Below are 21411 nucleotides of genomic sequence, written 5' to 3' on the forward strand. Positions count from 1 at the left end.
AGAGACAGCTTCTTCCTGGTGGCCCTTTCTTCTTCAGGTGAGAGGCAGCTGTTGAAATCAAGGAGAAAAGAGGAACAGTGTGGACGGCAAAGACAGCTTCTGCCTGGAGGCCCTTTCTTCTTCAGATGAGAGGAAGCCGTCGAAGTAAGGGTAATGGGGAAACAGCGTGGACTGCTGAGACAGCTTCTGCCTGGTGGCCCTTTCTTCCTCAGGTGAGAGGCAGCTGTTGAAATCAAGGGGAAACAGTGTGTACGGCAGAGACAGCTTCTGCCTGGTGGCCCTTTCTTCTTCAGGTGAGAGGAAGCCGTCGGAAGCAAGGGTAATGGAGAAACAGAGTGGACTGCTGAGAAAGCTTCTGCCTGGCGGCCCTTTCTTCTTGAGGTGAGAGGCAGCTGTTGAAATCAAGGGGAAAAGGGGAAACAATGTGGATGGTAGAGACAGCTTCTGCCTGGTGACCCTTTCTTCTTCAGGTGAGAGGGAGCTGTCAGAAGCAAGGGGAAAAGAGGAAACAGGGTGGACTACTGAGACAGCTTCTGCCTGGGTGCTCTTTCTTCTTCAGGTGAGAGGCAGAAGTTGAAATCAAGGGGAAAAGGGGAAACAGTGTGGAAGGCCGAGACAGCTTTTGCCTGGTGGCCCTTTCTTCTTCAGGTGAGAGGGAGCCGTCGGAAGCAAGGGTAATGTTGAAACAGCGTGGACTGCTGAGACAGCTTCTGCCTGGTGGCCCTTTCTTCTTCAGGTGAGAGGCAGCTGTTGAAATCAAGGGGAAAAGAGGAAACAGGGTGCACTACTGAGACAGCTTTTGCCTGGTGGCCCTTTCTTCTTCAGGTGAGAGGCAGCTGTTGAAATCAAGGGGAAAAGGGGGAAACAGTGTGGACGGCAGAGACAGCTTCTGCCTGGTGGCCCTTTCTTCTTCAGGTGAGAGAGAGCCGTCGGAAGCAAGGGTGATGCTGAAACAGCGTGGACTGCTGAGACAGCTTCTGCCAGGTGGCCCTTTCTTCTTCAGGTGAGAGGCAGCTGTTGAAATCAAGGGGAAAAGGGGAAACAGTGTGGACTGCAGAGACAGCTTCTGCCTAGTGGCCCTTTCTTCTTGAGGTGAGAGGCAGCTGTCGAAAGCAAGGGTAAAAGAACAAACAATGTCAGCTGCCGAGACAGCTTCTACCTGGAGGCAGCTGTCGAAATCAAGGGGAAAAGGGGAAACAGTGTGGACGGCAGAGACAGCTTCTGCCTGGTGGCCCTTTCTTCTTTGGGTGAGAGGCAGCTGTTGAAATCAAGGAGAAAAGGGGAAACAGTGTAGACGGCACAGACAGCTTCTGCCTGGTGACCCTTTCTTCTTCAGGTGAGAGGAAGCCGTCGGAAGCAAGGGTGATGGGGAAACAGAGTGGACTGCTGAGAAAGCTTCTGCCTGGCGGCCCTTTCTTCTTCAGGTGAGAGGCAGCTGTTGACATCAAGGAGAAAAGTGGAAACAGTGTGGACGGCAGAGACAGCTTCTTCCTGGTGGCCCTTTCTTCTTCAGGTGAGAGGCAGCTGTTGAAATCAAGGAGAAAAGAGGAACAGTGTGGACGGCAAAGACAGCTTCTGCCTGGAGGCCCTTTCTTCTTCAGATGAGAGGAAGCCGTCGAAGTAAGGGTAATGGGGAAACAGCGTGGACTGCTGAGACAGCTTCTGCCTGGTGGCCCTTTCTTCCTCAGGTGAGAGGCAGCTGTTGAAATCAAGGGGAAACAGTGTGTACGGCAGAGACAGCTTCTGCCTGGTGGCCCTTTCTTCTTCAGGTGAGAGGAAGCCGTCGGAAGCAAGGGTAATGGAGAAACAGAGTGGACTGCTGAGAAAGCTTCTGCCTGGCGGCCCTTTCTTCTTGAGGTGAGAGGCAGCTGTTGAAATCAAGGGGAAAAGGGGAAACAATGTGGATGGTAGAGACAGCTTCTGCCTGGTGACCCTTTCTTCTTCAGGTGAGAGGGAGCTGTCAGAGGCAAGGGGAAAAGAGGAAACAGGGTGGACTACTGAGACAGCTTCTGCCTGGGTGCTCTTTCTTCTTCAGGTGAGAGGCAGAAGTTGAAATCAAGGGGAAAAGGGGAAACAGTGTGGAAGGGCGAGACAGCTTTTGCCTGGTGGCCCTTTCTTCTTCAGGTGAGAGGGAGCCGTCGGAAGCAAGGGTAATGTTGAAACAGCGTGGACTGCTGAGACAGCTTCTGCCTGGTGGCCCTTTCTTCTTCAGGTGAGAGGCAGCTGTTGAAATCAAGGGGAAAAGAGGAAACAGGGTGCACTACTGAGACAGCTTTTGCCTGGTGGCCCTTTCTTCTTCAGGTGAGAGGCAGCTGTTGAAATCAAGGGGAAAAGGGGGAAACAGTGTGGACGGCAGAGACAGCTTCTGCCTGGTGGCCCTTTCTTCTTCAGGTGAGAGAGAGCCGTCGGAAGCAAGGGTGATGCTGAAACAGCGTGGACTGCTGAGACAGCTTCTGCCAGGTGGCCCTTTCTTCTTCAGGTGAGAGGCAGCTGTTGAAATCAAGGGGAAAAGGGGAAACAGTGTGGACTGCAGAGACAGCTTCTGCCTAGTGGCCCTTTCTTCTTGAGGTGAGAGGCAGCTGTCGAAAGCAAGGGTAAAAGAACAAACAATGTCAGCTGCCGAGACAGCTTCTACCTGGAGGCAGCTGTCGAAATCAAGGGGAAAAGGGGAAACAGTGTGGACGGCAGAGACAGCTTCTGCCTGGTGGCCCTTTCTTCTTTGGGTGAGAGGCAGCTGTTGAAATCAAGGAGAAAAGGGGAAACAGTGTAGACGGCACAGACAGCTTCTGCCTGGTGACCCTTTCTTCTTCAGGTGAGAGGAAGCCGTCGGAAGCAAGGGTGATGGGGAAACAGAGTGGACTGCTGAGAAAGCTTCTGCCTGGCGGCCCTTTCTTCTTCAGGTGAGAGGCAGCTGTTGACATCAAGGAGAAAAGTGGAAACAGTGTGGACGGCAGAGACAGCTTCTGCCCAGTGGCCCTTTCTTCTTCAGGTGAGAGGGAGTTGTTAGAAGCAAGGGGAAAAGAGGAAACAGGGTGGACTACTGAGACAGCTTCTGCCTGGTGGCCCTTTCTTCTTCAGGTGAGAGGCAGCTGTTGAAATCAAGGGGAAAAGGGGAAACAGTGTGGACGGCAGAGACAGCTTCTACCCGCTGGCCCTTTCTTCTTCAGGTGAGAGGCAGCTGTTGAAATCAAGGGGAAACTATGTGTACGGCAGAGACAGCTTCTGCCTGGTGGCCCTTTCTTCTTCAGGTGAGAGGAAGCCGTCGGAAGCAAGGGTAATGGGGAAACAGAGTGGACTGCTGAGAAAGCTTCTGCCTGGCGGCCCTTTCTTCTTGAGGTGAGAGGCAGCTGTTGAAATCAAGGGTAAAAGGGGAACAATGTGGATGACAGAGACAGCTTCTGTCTGGTGGCCCTTTCTTCTTCAGGTGAGAGGCAGCTGTTGAAATCAAGGGGAAAAGGGGGAAACAGTGTGGACGGCAGACACAGCTTCTGCCTGGTGGCCCTTTCTTCTTCAGGTGAGAGGCAGCTGTCGAAAGCAAGGGTAAAAGAAGAAACAGTGTCAGCTTCCGAGACAGCTTCTGCCCGGAGGCAGCTGTCGAAATCAAGGGGAAAAGGGGAAACAGTGTGGACGGCAGAGACAGCTTCTGCCTGGTGGCCCTTTCTTCTTTAGGTGAGAGGCAGCTGTTGAAATCAAGGAGAAAAGGGGAAACAGTGTGGACGGCACACCCAGCTTCTGCCTGGTGGCCCTTTCTTTTTCAGGTGTGAGGAAGCCGTCGGAAGCAACGGTAATGGGGAAACAGAGTGGACTGCTGAGAAAGCTTCTGCCTGGCGGCCCTTTCTTCTTGAGGTGAGAGGCAGCTGTTGAAATCAAGGAGAAAAGGGGAAACAATGTGAATAGCAGAGACAGCTTCTGCCTGGTGGCCCTTTCTTCCTGAGGTGAGAGGCAGCTGTTGAAATCAAGGGGAAAAGGCGGAAACAGTGTGGACGGCAGAGACAGCATCTGCCTGGTGGCCCTTTCTTCTTCAGGTGAGAGGGAGCCGTCGAAGCAAGGGTAATGGGGAAACAGCGTGGACTGCTGAGACAGCTTCTGCCTGGTGGCCCTTTCTTCTTCAGGTGAGAGGCAGCTGTTGAAATCAAGGGGAACTAGTGTGGACGGTAGAGACAGCTTCTGCCTGGTGGCCCTTTCTTCTTCAAGTGAGAGGAAACCGTCGGAAGCAAGGGTAATGGGGAAACATAGTGGACTGCTGAGAAAGCTTCTGCCTGGCGGCCCTTTCTTCTTGAGGTGAGAGGCAGCTGTTGAAATCAAGGGGAAAAGGGGAAACAATGTGGATGACAGAGACAGCTTCTGCCTGGTGGCCCTTTCTTCTTCAGGTGAGAGGCAGCTGTTGAAATCAAGGGGAAAAGGGGAAACAGTGTGGACGGCAGAGACAGCTTATACCCGCTGGCCCTTTCTTCTTCAGGTGAGAGGGAGCTGTCAGAAGCAACGGGAAAAGAGGAAACAGGGTGGACTACTGAGACAGCTTCTGCCTGGGGGCCCTTTCTTCTTCAGGTGAGAGGCAGGTGTTGAAATCAAGGGGAAAAGGGGAAACAGTGTGGAATGCCGAGACAGCTTCTGCCTGGTGGCCCTTTCTTCTTCAGGTGAGAAGGAGCCGTCGGAAGCAAGGGTAATGCTGAAACAGCGTGGACTGCTGAGACAGCTTCTGCCTGGTGGCCCTTTCTTCTTCAGGTGAGAGGAAGCTGTTGAAATCAAGGGGAAAAGGGGAAACAGTGTGGACGGCAGAGACAGCTTCTGCCTGGTGGCCCTTTCTTATTCAGGTGAGAGGCAGCTGTCGAAAGAAAGGGTAAAAGAAGAAACAGTGTCTGCTTCCGAGACAGCTTCTGCCCGGAGGCAGCTGTCGAAATCAAGGGGAAAAGGGGAAACAGTGTGGACAGCAGAGACAGCTTCTGCCTGGTGGCCCTTTCTTCTTCAGGTGAGAGGCAGCTGTTGAAATCAAGGAGAAAAGGGGAAACAGTGTGGACGGCACAGACAGCTTCTGCCTGGTGGCCCTTTCTTCTTCAGGTGTGAGGGAGCCGTCGAAGCAAGGGTAATGGGGAAACAGTGTGGACTGCTGAGACAACTTCTGCCTGGTGGCCCTTTCTTCTTCAGGTGAGAGGCAGCTGTTGAAATCAAGGGGAAAAGGGGAAACAGTGTGGATGGCAGAGACAGCTTCTGCCTGGTGGCCCTTTCTTCTTCAGGTGAGAGGAAGCCGTCGGAAGCAACGGTAATGGGGAAACAGAGTGGACTGCTGAGAAAGCTTCTGCCTGGCGGCCCTTTCTTCTTGAGGTGAGAGGCAGCTGTTGAAATCAAGGAGAAAAGGGGAAACAATGTGGATAGCAGAGACAGCTTCTGCCTGGTGGCCCTTTCTTCCTCAGGTGAGAGGCAGCTGTTGAAATCAAGAGGAAAAGGCGGAAACAGTGTGGACGGCAGAGACAGCTTCTGCCTGGTGGCCCTTTCTTCTTCAAGTGAGAGGAAACCGTCGGAAGCAAGGGTAATGGGGAAACAGCGTGGACTGCTGAGAAAGCTTCTGCCTGGCGTCCCTTTCTTCTTGAGGTGAGAGGCAGCTGTTGAAATCAAGGGGAAAAGGAGAAACAATGTGGATGGCAGAGACAGCTTCTGCCTGGTGGCCCTTTCTTCTTCAGGTGAGAAGCAGCTGTTAAAATCAAGGGGAAAAGGGGAAACAGTGTGGACGGCAGAGACAGCTTCTACCCGCTGGCCCTTTCTTCTTCAGGTGAGAGGGAGCTGTCAGAAGCAAGGGGAAAAGAGGAAACAGGGTGGACTACTGAGACAGCTTCTGCCTGGTGGCCCTTTCTTCTTCAGGTGAGAGGCAGCTGTTGAAATCAAGGGGAAAAGGGAAAACAGTGTGGACAGCAGAGACAGCTTCTACCTGGTGGCCCTTTCTTCTTCAGGTGAGAGGGAGCCGTCGGAAGCAAGGGTAATGCTGAAACAGCGTGGACTGCTGAGACAGCTTCTGCCTGGTGGCCCTTTCTTCTTCAGGTGAGAGGCAGCTGTTGTAATCAAGGGGAAAAGGGGAAACAGTGTGGACGGCAGAGACAGCTTCTTCCTGGTGGCCCTTTCTTCTTCAGGTGAGAGGAAGCCGTCGGAAGCAAGGGTAATGGGGAAACAGAGTGGACTGCTGAGAAAGCTTCTGCCTGGCGGCCCTTTCTTCTTGAGGTGAGAGGCAGCTGTTGAAATCAAGGGGAAAAGGGGAAACAATGTGGATGGTAGAGACGGCTTCTGCCTGGTGACCCTTTCTTCTTCAGGTGAGAGGGAGCTGTCAGAAGCAAGGGGAAAAGAGGAAACAGGGTGGACTACTGAGACAGCTTCTGCCTGGGGGCTCTTTCTTCTTCAGGTGAGAGGCAGAAGTTGAAATCAAGGGGAAAAGGGGAAACAGTGTGGAAGGCCGAGACAGCTTTTGCCTGGTGGCCCTTTCTTCTTCAGGTGAGAGGGAGCCGTCGGAAGCAAGGGTAATGCTGAAACAGCGTGGACTGCTGAGACAGCTTCTGCCTGGTGGCCCTTTCTTCTTCAGGTGAGAGGCAGCTGTTGAAATCAAGGGGAAAAGAGGAAACAGGGTGCACTACTGAGACAGCTTTTGCCTGGTGGCCCTTTCTTCTTCAGGTGAGAGGCAGCTGTTGAAATCAAGGGGAAAAGGGGGAAACAGTGTGGACGGCAGAGACAGCTTCTGCCTGGTGGCCCTTTCTTCTTCAGGTGAGAGAGAGCCGTCGGAAGCAAGGGTGATGCTGAAACAGCGTGGACTGCTGAGACAGCTTCTGCCAGGTGGCCCTTTCTTTTTCAGGTGAGAGGCAGCTGTTGAAATCAAGGGGAAAAGGGGAAACAGTGTGGACTGCAGAGACAGCTTCTGCCTAGTGGCCCTTTCTTCTTGAGGTGAGAGGCAGCTGTCGAAAGCAAGGGTAAAAGAAGAAACAGTGTCAGCTGCCGAGACAGCTTCTACCTGGAGGCAGCTGTCGAAATCAAGGGGAAAAGGGGAAACAGTGTGGACGGCAGAGACAGCTTCTGCCTGGTGGCCCTTTCTTCTTTGGGTGAGAGGCAGCTGTTGAAATCAAGGAGAAAAGGGGAAACAGTGTAGTTGGCACAGACAGCTTCTGCCTGGTGACCCTTTCTTCTTCAGGTGAGAGGAAGCCGTCGGAAGCAAGGGTGATGGGGAAACAGAGTGGACTGCTGAGAAAGCTTCTGCCTGGCGGCCCTTTCTTCTTCAGGTGAGAGGCAGCTGTTGACATCAAGGAGAAAAGTGGAAACAGTGTGGACGGCAGAGACAGCTTCTGCCCAGTGGCCCTTTCTTCTTCAGGTGAGAGGGAGTTGTTAGAAGCAAGGGGAAAAGAGGAAACAGGGTGGACTACTGAGTCAGCTTCTGCCTAGTGGCCCTTTCTTCTTCAGGTGAGAGGCAGCTGTTGAAATCAAGGGGAAAAGGGGAAACAGTGTGGACGGCAGAGACAGCTTCTACCCGCTGGCCCTTTCTTCTTCAGGTGAGAGGCAGCTGTTGAAATCAAGGGGAAACAATGTGTACGGCAGAGACAGCTTCTGCCTGGTGGCCCTTTCTTCTTCAGGTGAGAGGAAGCCGTCGGAAGCAAGGGTAATGGGGAAACAGAGTGGACTGCTGAGAAAGCTTCTGCCTGGCGGCCCTTTCTTCTTGAGGTGAGAGGCAGCTGTTGAAATCAAGGGGAAAAGGGGAAACAATGTGGATGACAGAGACAGCTTCTGCCTGGTGGCCCTTTCTTCTTCAGGTGAGAGGCAGCTGTTGAAATCAAGGGGAAAAGGGGAAACAGTGTGGACGGCAGAGACAGCTTCTACCCGCTGGCCCTTTCTTCTTCAGGTGAGAGGGAGCTGTCAGAAGCAACGGGAAAAGAGGAAACCGGGTGGACTACTGAGAAAGCTTCTGCCTGGGGGCCCTTTCTTCTTCAGGTGAGAGGCAGGTGTTGAAATCAAGGGGAAAAGGGGAAACAGTGTGGACGGCCGAGACAGCTTCTGCCTGGTGGCCCTTTCTTCTTCAGGTGAGAGGGAGTGTCGGAAGCAAGGGTAATGCTGAAACAGCGCGGACTGCTGAGACAGCTTCTGCCTGGTGGCCCTTTCTTCTTCAGGTGAGAGGCAGCTGTTGAAATCAAGGGGAAAAGGGGGAAACAGTGTGGACCGCAGACACAGCTTCTGCCTGGTGGCCCTTTCTTCTTCAGGTGAGAGGCAGCTGTCGAAAGCAAGGGTAAAAGAAGAAACAGTGTCAGCTTCCGAGACAGCTTCTGCCCGGAGGCAGCTGTCGAAATCAAGGGGAAAAGGGGAAACAGTGTGGACGGCAGAGACAGCTTCTGCCTGGTGGCCCTTTCTTCTTTAGGTGAGAGGCAGCTGTTGAAATCAAGGAGAAAAGGGGAAACAGTGTGGACGGCACACCCAGCTTCTGCCTGGTGGCCCTTTCTTTTTCAGGTGTGAGGAAGCCGTCGGAAGCAACGGTAATGGGGAAACAGAGTGGACTGCTGAGAAAGCTTCTGCCTGGCGGCCCTTTCTTCTTGAGGTGAGAGGCAGCTGTTGAAATCAAGGAGAAAAGGGGAAACAATGTGAATAGCAGAGACAGCTTCTGCCTGGTGGCCCTTTCTTCCTCAGGTGAGAGGCAGCTGTTGAAATCAAGGGGAAAAGGCGGAAAAAGTGTGGACGGCAGAGACAGCTTCTGCCTGGTGGCCCTTTCTTCTTCAGGTGAGAGGGAGCCGTCGAAGCAAGGGTAATGGGGAAACAGCGTGGACTGCTGAGACAGCTTCTGCCTGGTGGCCCTTTCTTCTTCAGGTGAGAGGCAGCTGTTGAAATCAAGGGGAACTAGTGTGGACGGTAGAGACAGCTTCTGCCTGGTGGCCCTTTCTTCTTCAAGTGAGAGGAAACCGTCGGAAGCAAGGGTAATGGGGAAACATAGTGGACTGCTGAGAAAGCTTCTGCCTGGCGGCCCTTTCTTCTTGAGGTGAGAGGCAGCTGTTGAAATCAAGGGGAAAAGGAGAAACAATGTGGATGGCAGAGACAGCTTCTGCCTGGTGGCCCTTTCTTCTTCAGGTGAGAAGCAGCTGTTGAAATCAAGGGGAAAAGGGGAAACAGTGTGGACGGCAGAGACAGCTTCTACCCGCTGGCCCTTTCTTCTTCAGGTGAGAGGGAGCTGTCAGAAGCAAGGGGAAAAGAGGAAACAGGGTGGACTACTGAGACAGCTTCTGCCTGGTGGCCCTTTCTTCTTCAGGTGAGAGGCAGCTGTTGAAATCAAGGGGAAAAGGGGAAACAGTGTGGACAGCAGAGACATCTTCTACCTAGTGGCCCTTTCTTCTTCAGGTGAGAGGGAGCTGTTGAAATCAAGGGGAAAAGGGGAAACAATGTGGATGACAGAGACAGCTTCTGCCTGGTGGCCCTTTCTTCTTCAGGTGAGAGGCAGCTGTTGAAATCAAGGGGAAAAGGGGAAACAGTGTGGACGGCAGAGACAGCTTCTACCCGCTGGCCCTTTCTTCTTCAGGTGAGAGGGAGCTGTCAGAAGCAACGGGAAAAGAGGAAACCGGGTGGACTACTGAGAAAGCTTCTGCCTGGGGGCCCTTTCTTCTTCAGGTGAGAGGCAGGTGTTGAAATCAAGGGGAAAAGGGGAAACAGTGTGGACGGCCGAGACAGCTTCTGCCTGGTGGCCCTTTCTTCTTCAGGTGAGAGGGAGTGTCGGAAGCAAGGGTAATGCTGAAACAGCGCGGACTGCTGAGACAGCTTCTGCCTGGTGGCCCTTTCTTCTTCAGGTGAGAGGCAGCTGTTGAAATCAAGGGGAAAAGGGGGAAACAGTGTGGATGGCAGACACAGCTTCTGCCTGGTGGCCCTTTCTTCTTCAGGTGAGAGGCAGCTGTCGAAAGCAAGGGTAAAAGAAGAAACAGTGTCAGCTTCCGAGACAGCTTCTGCCCGGAGGCAGCTGTCGAAATCAAGGGGAAAAGGGGAAACAGTGTGGACGGCAGAGACAGCTTCTGCCTGGTGGCCCTTTCTTCTTTAGGTGAGAGGCAGCTGTTGAAATCAAGGAGAAAAGGGGAAACAGTGTGGACGGCACACCCAGCTTCTGCCTGGTGGCCCTTTCTTTTTCAGGTGTGAGGAAGCCGTCGGAAGCAACGGTAATGGGGAAACAGAGTGGACTGCTGAGAAAGCTTCTGCCTGGCGGCCCTTTCTTCTTGAGGTGAGAGGCAGCTGTTGAAATCAAGGAGAAAAGGGGAAACAATGTGAATAGCAGAGACAGCTTCTGCCTGGTGGCCCTTTCTTCCTCAGGTGAGAGGCAGCTGTTGAAATCAAGGGGAAAAGGCGGAAACAGTGTGGACGGCAGAGACAGCTTCTGCCTGGTGGCCCTTTCTTCTTCAGGTGAGAGGGAGCCGTCGAAGCAAGGGTAATGGGGAAACAGCGTGGACTGCTGAGACAGCTTCTGCCTGGTGGCCCTTTCTTCTTCAGGTGAGAGGCAGCTGTTGAAATCAAGGGGAACTAGTGTGGACGGTAGAGACAGCTTCTGCCTGGTGGCCCTTTCTTCTTCAAGTGAGAGGAAACCGTCGGAAGCAAGGGTAATGGGGAAACATAGTGGCCTGCTGAGAAAGCTTCTGCCTGGCGGCCCTTTCTTCTTGAGGTGAGAGGCAGCTGTTGAAATCAAGGGGAAAAGGAGAAACAATGTGGATGGCAGAGACAGCTTCTGCCTGGTGGCCCTTTCTTCTTCAGGTGAGAAGCAGCTGTTGAAATCAAGGGGAAAAGGGGAAACAGTGTGGACGGCAGAGACAGCTTCTACCCGTTGGCCCTTTCTTCTTCAGGTGAGAGGGAGCTGTCAGAAGCAAGGGGAAAAGAGGAAACAGGGTGGACTACTGAGACAGCTTCTGCCTGGTGGCCCTTTCTTCTTCAGGTGAGAGGCAGCTGTTGAAATCAAGGGGAAAAGGGGAAACAGTGTGGACAGCAGAGACAGCTTCTACCTGGTGGCCCTTTCTTCTTCAGGTGAGAGGGAGCCGTCGGAAGCAAGGGTAATGCTGAAACAGCGTGGACTGCTGAGACAGCTTCTGCCTGGTGGCCCTTTCTTCTTCAGGTGAGAGGCAGCTGTTGTAATCAAGGGGAAAAGGGGAAACAGTGTGGACGGCAGAGACAGCTTCTTCCTGGTGGCCCTTTCTTCTTCAGGTGAGAGGCAGCTGTTGAAATCAAGGAGAAAAGGGGAAACAGTGTGGACGGCAAAGACAGCTTCTGCCTGGAGGCCCTTTCTTCTTCAGATGAGAGGAAGCCGTCGAAGTAAGGGTAATGGGGAAACAGCGTGGACTGCTGAGACAGCTTCTGCCTGGTGGCCCTTTCTTCCTCAGGTGAGAGGCAGCTGTTGAAATCAAGGGGAAACAGTGTGTACGGCAGAGACAGCTTCTGCCTGGTGGCCCTTTCTTCTTCAGGTGAGAGGAAGCCGTCGGAAGCAAGGGTAATGGGGAAACAGAGTGGACTGCTGAGAAAGCTTCTGCCTGGCGGCCCTTTCTTCTTGAGGTGAGAGGCAGCTGTTGAAATCAAGGGGAAAAGGGGAAACAATGTGGATGGTAGAGACAGCTTCTGCCTGGTGACCCTTTCTTCTTCAGGTGAGAGGGAGCTGTCAGAAGCAAGGGGAAAAGAGGAAACAGGGTGGACTACTGAGACAGCTTCTGCCTGGGGGCTCTTTCTTCTTCAGGTGAGAGGCAGAAGTTGAAATCAAGGGGAAAAGGGGAAACAGTGTGGACGGCAGAGACAGCTTCTTCCTGGTGGCCCTTTCTTCTTCAGGTGAGAGGCAGCTGTTGAAATCAAGGAGAAAAGGGGAAACAGTGTGGACGGCAAAGACAGCTTCTGCCTGGAGGCCCTTTCTTCTTCAGATGAGAGGAAGCCGTCGAAGTAAGGGTAATGGGGAAACAGCGTGGACTGCTGAGACAGCTTCTGCCTGGTGGCCCTTTCTTCCTCAGGTGAGAGGCAGCTGTTGAAATCAAGGGGAAACAGTGTGTACGGCAGAGACAGCTTCTGCCTGGTGGCCCTTTCTTCTTCAGGTGAGAGGAAGCCGTCGGAAGCAAGGGTAATGGGGAAACAGAGTGGACTGCTGAGAAAGCTTCTGCCTGGCGGCCCTTTCTTCTTGAGGTGAGAGGCAGCTGTTGAAATCAAGGGGAAAAGGGGAAACAATGTGGATGGTAGAGACAGCTTCTGCCTGGTGACCCTTTCTTCTTCAGGTGAGAGGGAGCTGTCAGAAGCAAGGGGAAAAGAGGAAACAGGGTGGACTACTGAGACAGCTTCTGCCTGGGGGCTCTTTCTTCTTCAGGTGAGAGGCAGGTGTTGAAATCAAGGGGAAAAGGGGAAACAGTGTGGAAGGCCGAGACAGCTTTTGCCTGGTGGCCCTTTCTTCTTCAGGTGAGAGGGAGCCGTCGGAAGCAAGGGTAATGCTGAAACAGCGTGGACTGCTGAGACAGCTTCTGCCTGGTGGCCCTTTCTTCTTCAGGTGAGAGGCAGCTGTTGAAATCAAGGGGAAAAGAGGAAACAGGGTGCACTACTGAGACAGCTTTTGCCTGGTGGCCCTTTCTTCTTCAGGTGAGAGGCAGCTGTTGAAATCAAGGGGAAAGGGGGGAAACAGTGTGGACGGCAGAGACAGCTTCTGACTGGTGGCCCTTTCTTCTTCAGGTGAGAGAGAGCCGTCGGAAGCAAGGGTGATGCTGACACAGCGTGGACTGCTGAGACAGCTTCTGCCAGGTGGCCCTTTCTTCTTCAGGTGAGAGGCAGCTGTTGAAATCAAGGGGAAAAGGGGAAACAGTGTGGACTGCAGAGACAGCTTCTGCCTAGTGGCCCTTTCTTCTTCAGGTGAGAGGCAGCTGTCGAAAGCAAGGGTAAAAGAAGAAACAGTGTCAGCTGCCGAGACAGCTTCTACCTGGAGGCAGCTGTCGAAATCAAGGGGAAAAGGGGAAACAGTGTGGACGGCAGAGACAGCTTCTGCCTGGTGGCCCTTTCTTCTTTGGGTGAGAGGCAGCTGTTGAAATCAAGGAGAAAAGGGGAAACAGTGTAGACGGCACAGACAGCTTCTGCCTGGTGACCCTTTCTTCTTCAGGTGAGAGGAAGCCGTCGGAAGCAAGGGTGATGGGGAAACAGAGTGGACTGCTGAGAAAGCTTCTGCCTGGCGGCCCTTTCTTCTTCAGGTGAGAGGCAGCTGTTGACATCAAGGAGAAAAGTGGAAACAGTGTGGACGGCAGAGACAGCTTCTGCCCAGTGGCCCTTTCTTCTTCAGGTGAGAGGGAGTTGTTAGTAGCAAGGGGAAAAGAGGAAACAGGGTGGACTACTGAGACAGCTTCTGCCTGGTGGCCCTTTCTTCTTCAGGTGAGAGGCAGCTGTTGAAATCAAGGGGAAAATGGGAAACAGTGTGGACGGCAGAGACAGCTTCTACCCGCTGGCCCTTTCTTCTTCAGGTGAGAGGCAGCTGTTGAAATCAAGGGGAAACAATGTGTACGGCAGAGACAGCTTCTGCCTGGTGGCCCTTTCTTCTTCAGGTGAGACGAAGCTGTCAGAAGCAAGGGTAATGGGGAAACAGAGTGGACTGCTGAGAAAGCTTCTGCCTGGCGGCCCTTTCTTCTTGAGGTGAGAGGCAGCTGTTGAAATCAAGGGGAAAAGGGGAAACAATGTGGATGACAGAGACAGCTTCTGCCTGGTGGCCCTTTCTTCTTCAGGTGAGACGAAGCTGTCGGAAGCAAGGGTAATGGAAAAACAGAGTGGACTGCTGAGAAAGCTTCTGCCTGGTGGCCCTTTCTTCTTCAGGTGAGAGGCAGCTGTTGAAATCAAGGGGAAAAGGGGAAACAGTGTGGACGGCAGAGACAGCTTCTACCCGCTGGCCCTTTCTTCTTCAGGTGAGAGGGAGCTGTCAGAAGCAACGGGAAAAGAGGAAACCGGGTGGACTACTGAGACAGCTTCTGCCTGGGGGCCCTTTCTTCTTCAGGTGAGAGGCAGGTGTTGAAATCAAGGGGAAAAGGGGAAACAGTGTGGACGGCCGAGACAGATTCTGCCTGGTGGCCCTTTCTTCTTCAGGTGAGAGGGAGTGTCGGAAGCAAGGGTAATGCTGAAACAGCGTGGACTGCTGAGACAGCTTCTGCCTGGTGGCCCTTTCTTCTTCAGGTGAGAGGCAGCTGTTGAAATCAAGGGGAAAAGGGGAAACAGTGTGGACGGCAGAGACAGCTTCTGCCTGGTGGCCCTTTCTTCTTCAGGTGAGAGGCAGCTGTCGAAAGCAAGGGTAAACGAAGAAACAGTGTCAGCTTCCGAGACAGCTTCTGCCCGGAGGCAGCTGTCGAAATCAAGGGGAAAAGGGGAAACAGTGTGGACGGCAGAGACAGCTTCTGCCTCGTGGCCCTTTCTTCTTCAGGTGAGAGGCAGCTGTCGAAAGAAAGGGTAAAAGAAGAAACAGTGTCTGCTTCCGAGACAGCTTCTGCCCGGAGGCAGCTGTCGAAATCAAGGGGAAAAGGGGAAACAGTGTGGACAGCAGAGACAGCTTCTTCCTGGTGGCCATTTCTTCTTCAGGTGAGAGGCAGCTGTTGAAATCAAGGAGAAAAGGGGAAACAGTGTGGACGGCACAGACAGCTTCTGCCTGGTGGCCCTTTCTTCTTCAGGTGTGAGGGAGCCGTCGAAGCAAGGTTAATGGGGAAACAGTGTGGACTGCTGAGACAACTTCTGCCTGGTGGCCCTTTCTTCTTCAGGTGAGAGGCAGCTGTTGAAATCAAGGGTAAAAGGGGAAACAGTGTGGATGGCAGAGACAGCTTCTGCCTGGTGGCCCTTTCTTCTTCAGGTGAGAGGAAGCCGTCGGAAGCAACGGTAATGGGGAAACAGAGTGGACTGCTGAGAAAGCTTCTGCCTGGCGGCCCTTTCTTCTTGAGGTGAGAGGCAGCTGTTGAAATCAAGGAGAAAAGGGGAAACAATGTGGATAGCAGAGACAGCTTCTGCCTGGTGGCCCTTTCTTCCTCAGGTGAGAGGGAGCCGTCGAAGCAAGGGTAATGGGGAAACAGCGTGGACTGCTGAGACAGCTTCTGCCTGGTGGCCCTTTCTTCTTCAGGTGAGAGGCAGCTGTTGAAATCAAGGGGAACCAGTGTGGACAGTAGAGACAGCTTCTGCCTGGTGGCCCTTTCTTCTTCAAGTGAGAGGAAACCGTCGGAAGCAAGGGTAATGGGGAAACAGAGTGGACTGCTGAGAAAGCTTCTGCCTGGCGTCCCTTTCTTCTTGAGGTGAGAGGCAGCTGTTGAAATCAAGGGGAAAAGGAGAAACAATGTGGATGGCAGAGACAGCTTCTGCCTGGTGGCCCTTTCTTCTTCAGGTGAGAAGCAGCTGTTGAAATCAAGGGGAAAAGGGGAAACAGTGTGGACGGCAGAGACAGCTTCTACCCGCTGGCCCTTTCTTCTTCAGGTGAGAGGGAGCTGTCAGAAGCAAGGGGAAAAGAGGAAACAGGGTGGACTACTGAGACAGCTTCTGCCTGGTGGCCCTTTCTTCTTCAGGTGAGAGGCAGCTGTTGAAATCAAGGGGAAAAGGGAAAACAGTGTGGACAGCAGAGACAGCTTCTACCTGGTGGCCCTTTCTTCTTCAGGTGAGAGGGAGCTGTCGAAAGCAAGGGTAATGCTGAAACAGCGTGGACTGCTGAGACAGCTTCTGCCTGGTGGCCCTTTCTTCTTCAGGTGAGAGGCAGCTGTTGTAATCAAGGGGAAAAGGGGAAACAGTGTGGACGGCAGAGACAGCTTCTTCCTGGTGGCCCTTTCTTCTTCAGGTGAGAGGCAGCTGTTGAAATCAAGGAGAAAAGGGGAAACAGTGTGGACGGCAAAGACAGCTTCTGCCTGGAGGCCCTTTCTTCTTCAGATGAGAGGAAGCCGTCGAAGTAAGGGTAATGGGGAAACAGCGTGGACTGCTGAGACAGCTTCTGCCTGGTGGCCCTTTCTTCCTCAGGTGAGAGGCAGCTGTTGAAATCAAGGGGAAACAGTGTGTACGGCAGAGACAGCTTCTGCCTGGTGGCCCTTTCTTCTTCAGGTGAGAGGAAGCCGTCGGAAGCAAGGGTAATGGGGAAACAGAGTGGACTGCTGAGAAAGCTTCTGCCTGGCGGCCCTTTCTTCTTGAGGTGAGAGGCAGCTGTTGAAATCAAGGGGAAAAGGGGAAACAATGTGGATGGTAGAGACAGCTTCTGCCTGGTGACCCTTTCTTCTTCAGGTGAGAGGGAGCTGTCAGAAGCAAGGGGAAAAGAGGAAACAGGGTGGACTACTGAGACAGCTTCTGCCTGGGTGCTCTTTCTTCTTCAGGTGAGAGGCAGAAGTTGAAATCAAGGGGAAAAGGGGAAACAGTGTGGAAGGCCGAGACAGCTTTTGCCTGGTGGCCCTTTCTTCTTCAGGTGAGAGGGAGCCGTCGGAAGCAAGGGTAATGCTGAAACAGCGTGGACTGCTGAGACAGCTTCTGCCTGGTGGCCCTTTCTTCTTCAGGTGAGAGGCAGCTGTTGAAATCAAGGGGAAAAGAGGAAACAGGGTGCACTACTGAGACAGCTTTTGCCTGGTGGCCCTTTCTTCTTCAGGTGAGAGGCAGCTGTTGAAATCAAGGGGAAAAGGGGGAAACAGTGTGGACGGCAGAGACAGCTTCTGCCTGGTGGCCCTTTCTTCTTCAGGTGAGAGAGAGCCGTCGGAAGCAAGGGTGATGCTGAAACAGCGTGGACTGCTGAGACAGCTTCTGCCAGGTGGCCCTTTCTTCTTCAGGTGAGAGGCAGCTGTTGAAATCAAGGGGAAAAGGGGAAACAGTGTGGACTGCAGAGACAGCTTCTGCCTAGTGGCCCTTTCTTCTTGAGGTGAGAGGCAGCTGTCGAAAGCAAGGGTAAAAGAACAAACAATGTCAGCTGCCGAGACAGCTTCTACCTGGAGGCAGCTGTCGAAATCAAGGGGAAAAGGGGAAACAGTGTGGACGGCAGAGACAGCTTCTGCCTGGTGGCCCTTTCTTCTTTGGGTGAGAGGCAGCTGTTGAAATCAAGGAGAAAAGGGGAAACAGTGTAGACGGCACAGACAGCTTCTGCCTGGTGACCCTTTCTTCTTCAGGTGAGAGGAAGCCGTCGGAAGCAAGGGTGATGGGGAAACAGAGTGGACTGCTGAGAAAGCTTCTGCCTGGCGGCCCTTTCTTCTTCAGGTGAGAGGCAGCTGTTGACATCAAGGAGAAAAGTGGAAACAGTGTGGACGGCAGAGACAGCTTCTGCCCAGTGGCCCTTTCTTCTTCAGGTGAGAGGGAGTTGTTAGAAGCAAGGGGAAAAGAGGAAACAGGGTGGACTACTGAGACAGCTTCTGCCTGGTGGCCCTTTCTTCTTCAGGTGAGAGGCAGCTGTTGAAATCAAGGGGAAAAGGGGAAACAGTGTGGACGGCAGAGACAGCTTCTACCCGCTGGCCCTTTCTTCTTCAGGTGAGAGGCAGCTGTTGAAATCAAGGGGAAACTATGTGTACGGCAGAGACAGCTTCTGCCTGGTGGCCCTTTCTTCTTCAGGTGAGAGGAAGCCGTCGGAAGCAAGGGTAATGGGGAAACAGAGTGGACTGCTGAGAAAGCTTCTGCCTGGCGGCCCTTTCTTCTTGAGGTGAGAGGCAGCTGTTGAAATCAAGGGGAAAAGGGGAAACAATGTGGATGACAGAGACAGCTTCTGCCTGGTGGCCCTTTCTTCTTCAGGTGAGAGGCAGCTGTTGAAATCAAGGGGAAAAGGGGGAAACAGTGTGGACGGCAGACACAGCTTCTGCCTGGTGGCCCTTTCTTCTTCAGGTGAGAGGCAGCTGTCGAAAGCAAGGGTAAAAGAAGAAACAGTGTCAGCTTCCGAGACAGCTTCTGCCCGGAGGCAGCTGTCGAAATCAAGGGGAAAAGGGGAAACAGTGTGGACGGCAGAGACAGCTTCTGCCTGGTGGCCCTTTCTTCTTTAGGTGAGAGGCAGCTGTTGAAATCAAGGAGAAAATGGGAAACAGTGTGGACGGCACATCCAGCTTCTGCCTGGTGGCCCTTTCTTTTTCAGGTGTGAGGAAGCCGTCGGAAGCAACGGTAATGGGGAAACAGAGTGGACTGCTGAGAAAGCTTCTGCCTGGCGGCCCTTTCTTCTTGAGGTGAGAGGCAGCTGTTGAAATCAAGGAGAAAAGGGGAAACAATGTGAATAGCAGAGACAGCTTCTGCCTGGTGGCCCTTTCTTCCTCAGGTGAGAGGCAGCTGTTGAAATCAAGGGGAAAAGGCGGAAACAGTGTGGACGGCAGAGACAGCATCTGCCTGGTGGCCCTTTCTTCTTCAGGTGAGAGGGAGCCGTCGAAGCAAGGGTAATGGGGAAACAGCGTGGACTGCTGAGACAGCTTCTGCCTGGTGGCCCTTTCTTCTTCAGGTGAGAAGCAGCTGTTGAAATCAAGGGGAACTAGTGTGGACGGTAGAGACAGCTTCTGCCTGGTGGCCCTTTCTTCTTCAAGTGAGAGGAAACCGTCGGAAGCAAGGGTAATGGGGAAACATAGTGGACTGCTGAGAAAGCTTCTGCCTGGCGGCCCTTTCTTCTTGAGGTGAGAGGCAGCTGTTGAAATCAAGGGGAAAAGGAGAAACAATGTGGATGGCAGAGACAGCTTCTGCCTGGTGGCCCTTTCTTCTTCAGGTGAGAAGCAGCTGTTGAAATCAAGGGGAAAAGGGGAAACAGTGTGGACGGCAGAGACAGCTTCTACCCGCTGACCCTTTCTTCTTCAGGTGAGAGGGAGCTGTCAGAAGCAAGGGGAAAAGAGGAAACAGGGTGGACTACTGAGACAGCTTCTGCCTGGTGGCCCTTTCTTCTTCAGGTGAGAGGCAGCTGTTGAAATCAAGGGGAAAAGGGGAAACAGTGTGGACAGCAGAGACAGCTTCTACCTGGTGGCCCTTTCTTCTTCAGGTGAGAGGGAGCCGTCGGAAGCAAGGGTAATGCTGAAACAGCGTGGACTGCTGAGACAGCTTCTGCCTGGTGGCCCTTTCTTCTTCAGGTGAGAGGCAGCTGTTGTAATCAAGGGGAAAAGGGGAAACAGTGTGGACGGCAGAGACAGCTTCTTCCTGGTGGCCCTTTCTTCTTCAGGTGAGAGGCAGCTGTTGAAATCAAGGAGAAAAGGGGAAACAGTGTGGACGGCAAAGACAGCTTCTGCCTGGAGGCCCTTTCTTCTTCAGATGAGAGGAAGCCGTCGAAGTAAGGGTAATGGGGAAACAGCGTGGACTGCTGAGACAGCTTCTGCCTGGTGGCCCTTTCTTCCTCAGGTGAGAGGCAGCTGTTGAAATCAAGGGGAAACAGTGTGTACGGCAGAGACAGCTTCTGCCTGGTGGCCCTTTCTTCTTCAGGTGAGAGGAAGCCGTCGGAAGCAAGGGTAATGGGGAAACAGAGTGGACTGCTGAGAAAGCTTCTGCCTGGCGGCCCTTTCTTCTTGAGGTGAGAGGCAGCTGTTGAAATCAAGGGGAAAAGGGGAAACAATGTGGATGGTAGAGACAGCTTCTGCCTGGTGACCCTTTCTTCTTCAGGTAAGAGGCAGCTGTTGAAATCAAGGGGAAAAGGGGAAACAGTGTGGACAGCAGAGACAGCTTCTACCCACTGGCCCTTTCTTCTTCATGTGAGAGGGAGCTGTCAGAAGCAAGGGGAAAAGAGGAAACAGGGTGGACTACTGAGACAGCTTCTGCCTGGGGGCCCTTTCTTCTTCAGGTGAGAGGCAGCTGTTGTAATCAAGGGGAAAAGGGGAAACAGTGTGGACGGCAGAGACAGCTTCTTCCTGGTGGCCCTTTCTTCTTCAGGTGAGAGGCAGCTGTTGAAATCAAGGAGAAAAGGGGAAACAGTGTGGACGGCAAAGACAGCTTCTGCCTGGAGGCCCTTTCTTCTTCAGATGAGAGGAAGCCGTCGAAGTAAGGGTAATGGGGAAACAGCGTGGACTGCTGAGACAGCTTCTGCCTGGTGGCCCTTTCTTCCTCAGGTGAGAGGCAGCTGTTGAAATCAAGGGGAAACAGTGGGTACGGCAGAGACAGCTTCTGCCTGGTGGCCCTTTCTTCTTCAGGTGAGAGGAAGCCGTCGGAAGCAAGGGTAATGGGGAAACAGAGTGGACTGCTGAGAAAGCTTCTGCCTGGCGGCCCTTATTTCTTGAGGTGAGAGGCAGCTGTTGAAATCAAGGGGAAAAGGGGAAACAATGTGGATGGTAGAGACAGCTTCTGCCTGGTGACCCTTTCTTCTTCAGGTGAGAGGGAGCTGTCAGAAGCAAGGGGAAAAGAGGAAACAGGGTGGACTACTGAGACAGCTTCTGCCTGGGGGCTCTTTCTTCTTCAGGTGAGAGGCAGGTGTTGAAATCAAGGGGAAAAGGGGAAACAGTGTGGAAGGCCGAGACAGCTTTTGCCTGGTGGCCCTTTCTTCTTCAGGTGAGAGGGAGCCGTCGGAAGCAAGGGTAATGCTGAAACAGCGTGGACTGCTGAGACAGCTTCTGCCTTGTGGCCCTTTCTTCTTCAGGTGAGAGGCAGCTGTTGAAATCAAGGGGAAAAGAGGAAACAGGGTGCACTACTGAGACAGCTTTTGCCTGGTGGCCCTTTCTTCTTCAGGTGAGAGGCAGCTGTTGAAATCAAGGGGAAAAGGGGGAAACAGTGTGGACGGCAGAGACAGCTTCTGCCTGGTGGCCCTTTCTTCTTCAGGTGAGAGAGAGCCGTCGGAAGCAAGGGTGATGCTGAAACAGCGTGGACTACTGAGACAGCTTCTGCCAGGTGGCCCTTTCTTCTTCAGGTGAGAGGCAGCTGTTGAAATCAAGGGGAAAAGGGGAAACAGTGTGGACTGCAGAGACAGCTTCTGCCTAGTGGCCCTTTCTTCTTCAGGTGAGAGGCAGCTGTCGAAAGCAAGGGTAAAAGAAGAAACAGTGTCAGCTGCCGAGACAGCTTCTACCTGGAGGCAGCTGTCGAAATCAAGGGGAAAAGGGGAAACAGTGTGGACGGCAGAAACAGCTTCTGCCTGGTGGCCCTTTCTTCTTTTGGTGAGAGGCAGCTGTTGAAATCAAGGAGAAAAGGGGAAACAGTGTAGACGGCACAGACAGCTTCTGCCTGGTGACCCTTTCTTCTTCAGGTGAGAGGAAGCCGTCGGAAGCAAGAGTGATGGGGAAACAGAGTGGACTGCTGAGACAGCTTCTGCCTGGTGGCCCTTTCTTCTTCAGGTGAGAGGCAGCTGTTGAAATCAAGGAGAAAAGGGGAAACAGTGTGGACGGCACAGACAGCTTCTGCCTGGTGGCCCTTTCTTCTTCAGGTGTGAGGGAGCCGTCGAAGCAAGGGTAATGGGGAAACAGTGTGGACTGCTGAGACAACTTTTGCCTGGTGGCCCTTTCTTCTTCAGGTGAGAGGCAGCTGTTGAAATCAAGGGGAAAGGGGGAAACAGTGTGGATGGCAGAGACAGCTTCTGCC

The sequence above is a fragment of the Ambystoma mexicanum genome, chromosome 12 (genome assembly GCF_040938575.1).
Source record: "Ambystoma mexicanum isolate Mex_15411 chromosome 12, UKY_AmexF1_1, whole genome shotgun sequence".
Taxonomy (NCBI): domain Eukaryota; kingdom Metazoa; phylum Chordata; class Amphibia; order Caudata; family Ambystomatidae; genus Ambystoma; species Ambystoma mexicanum.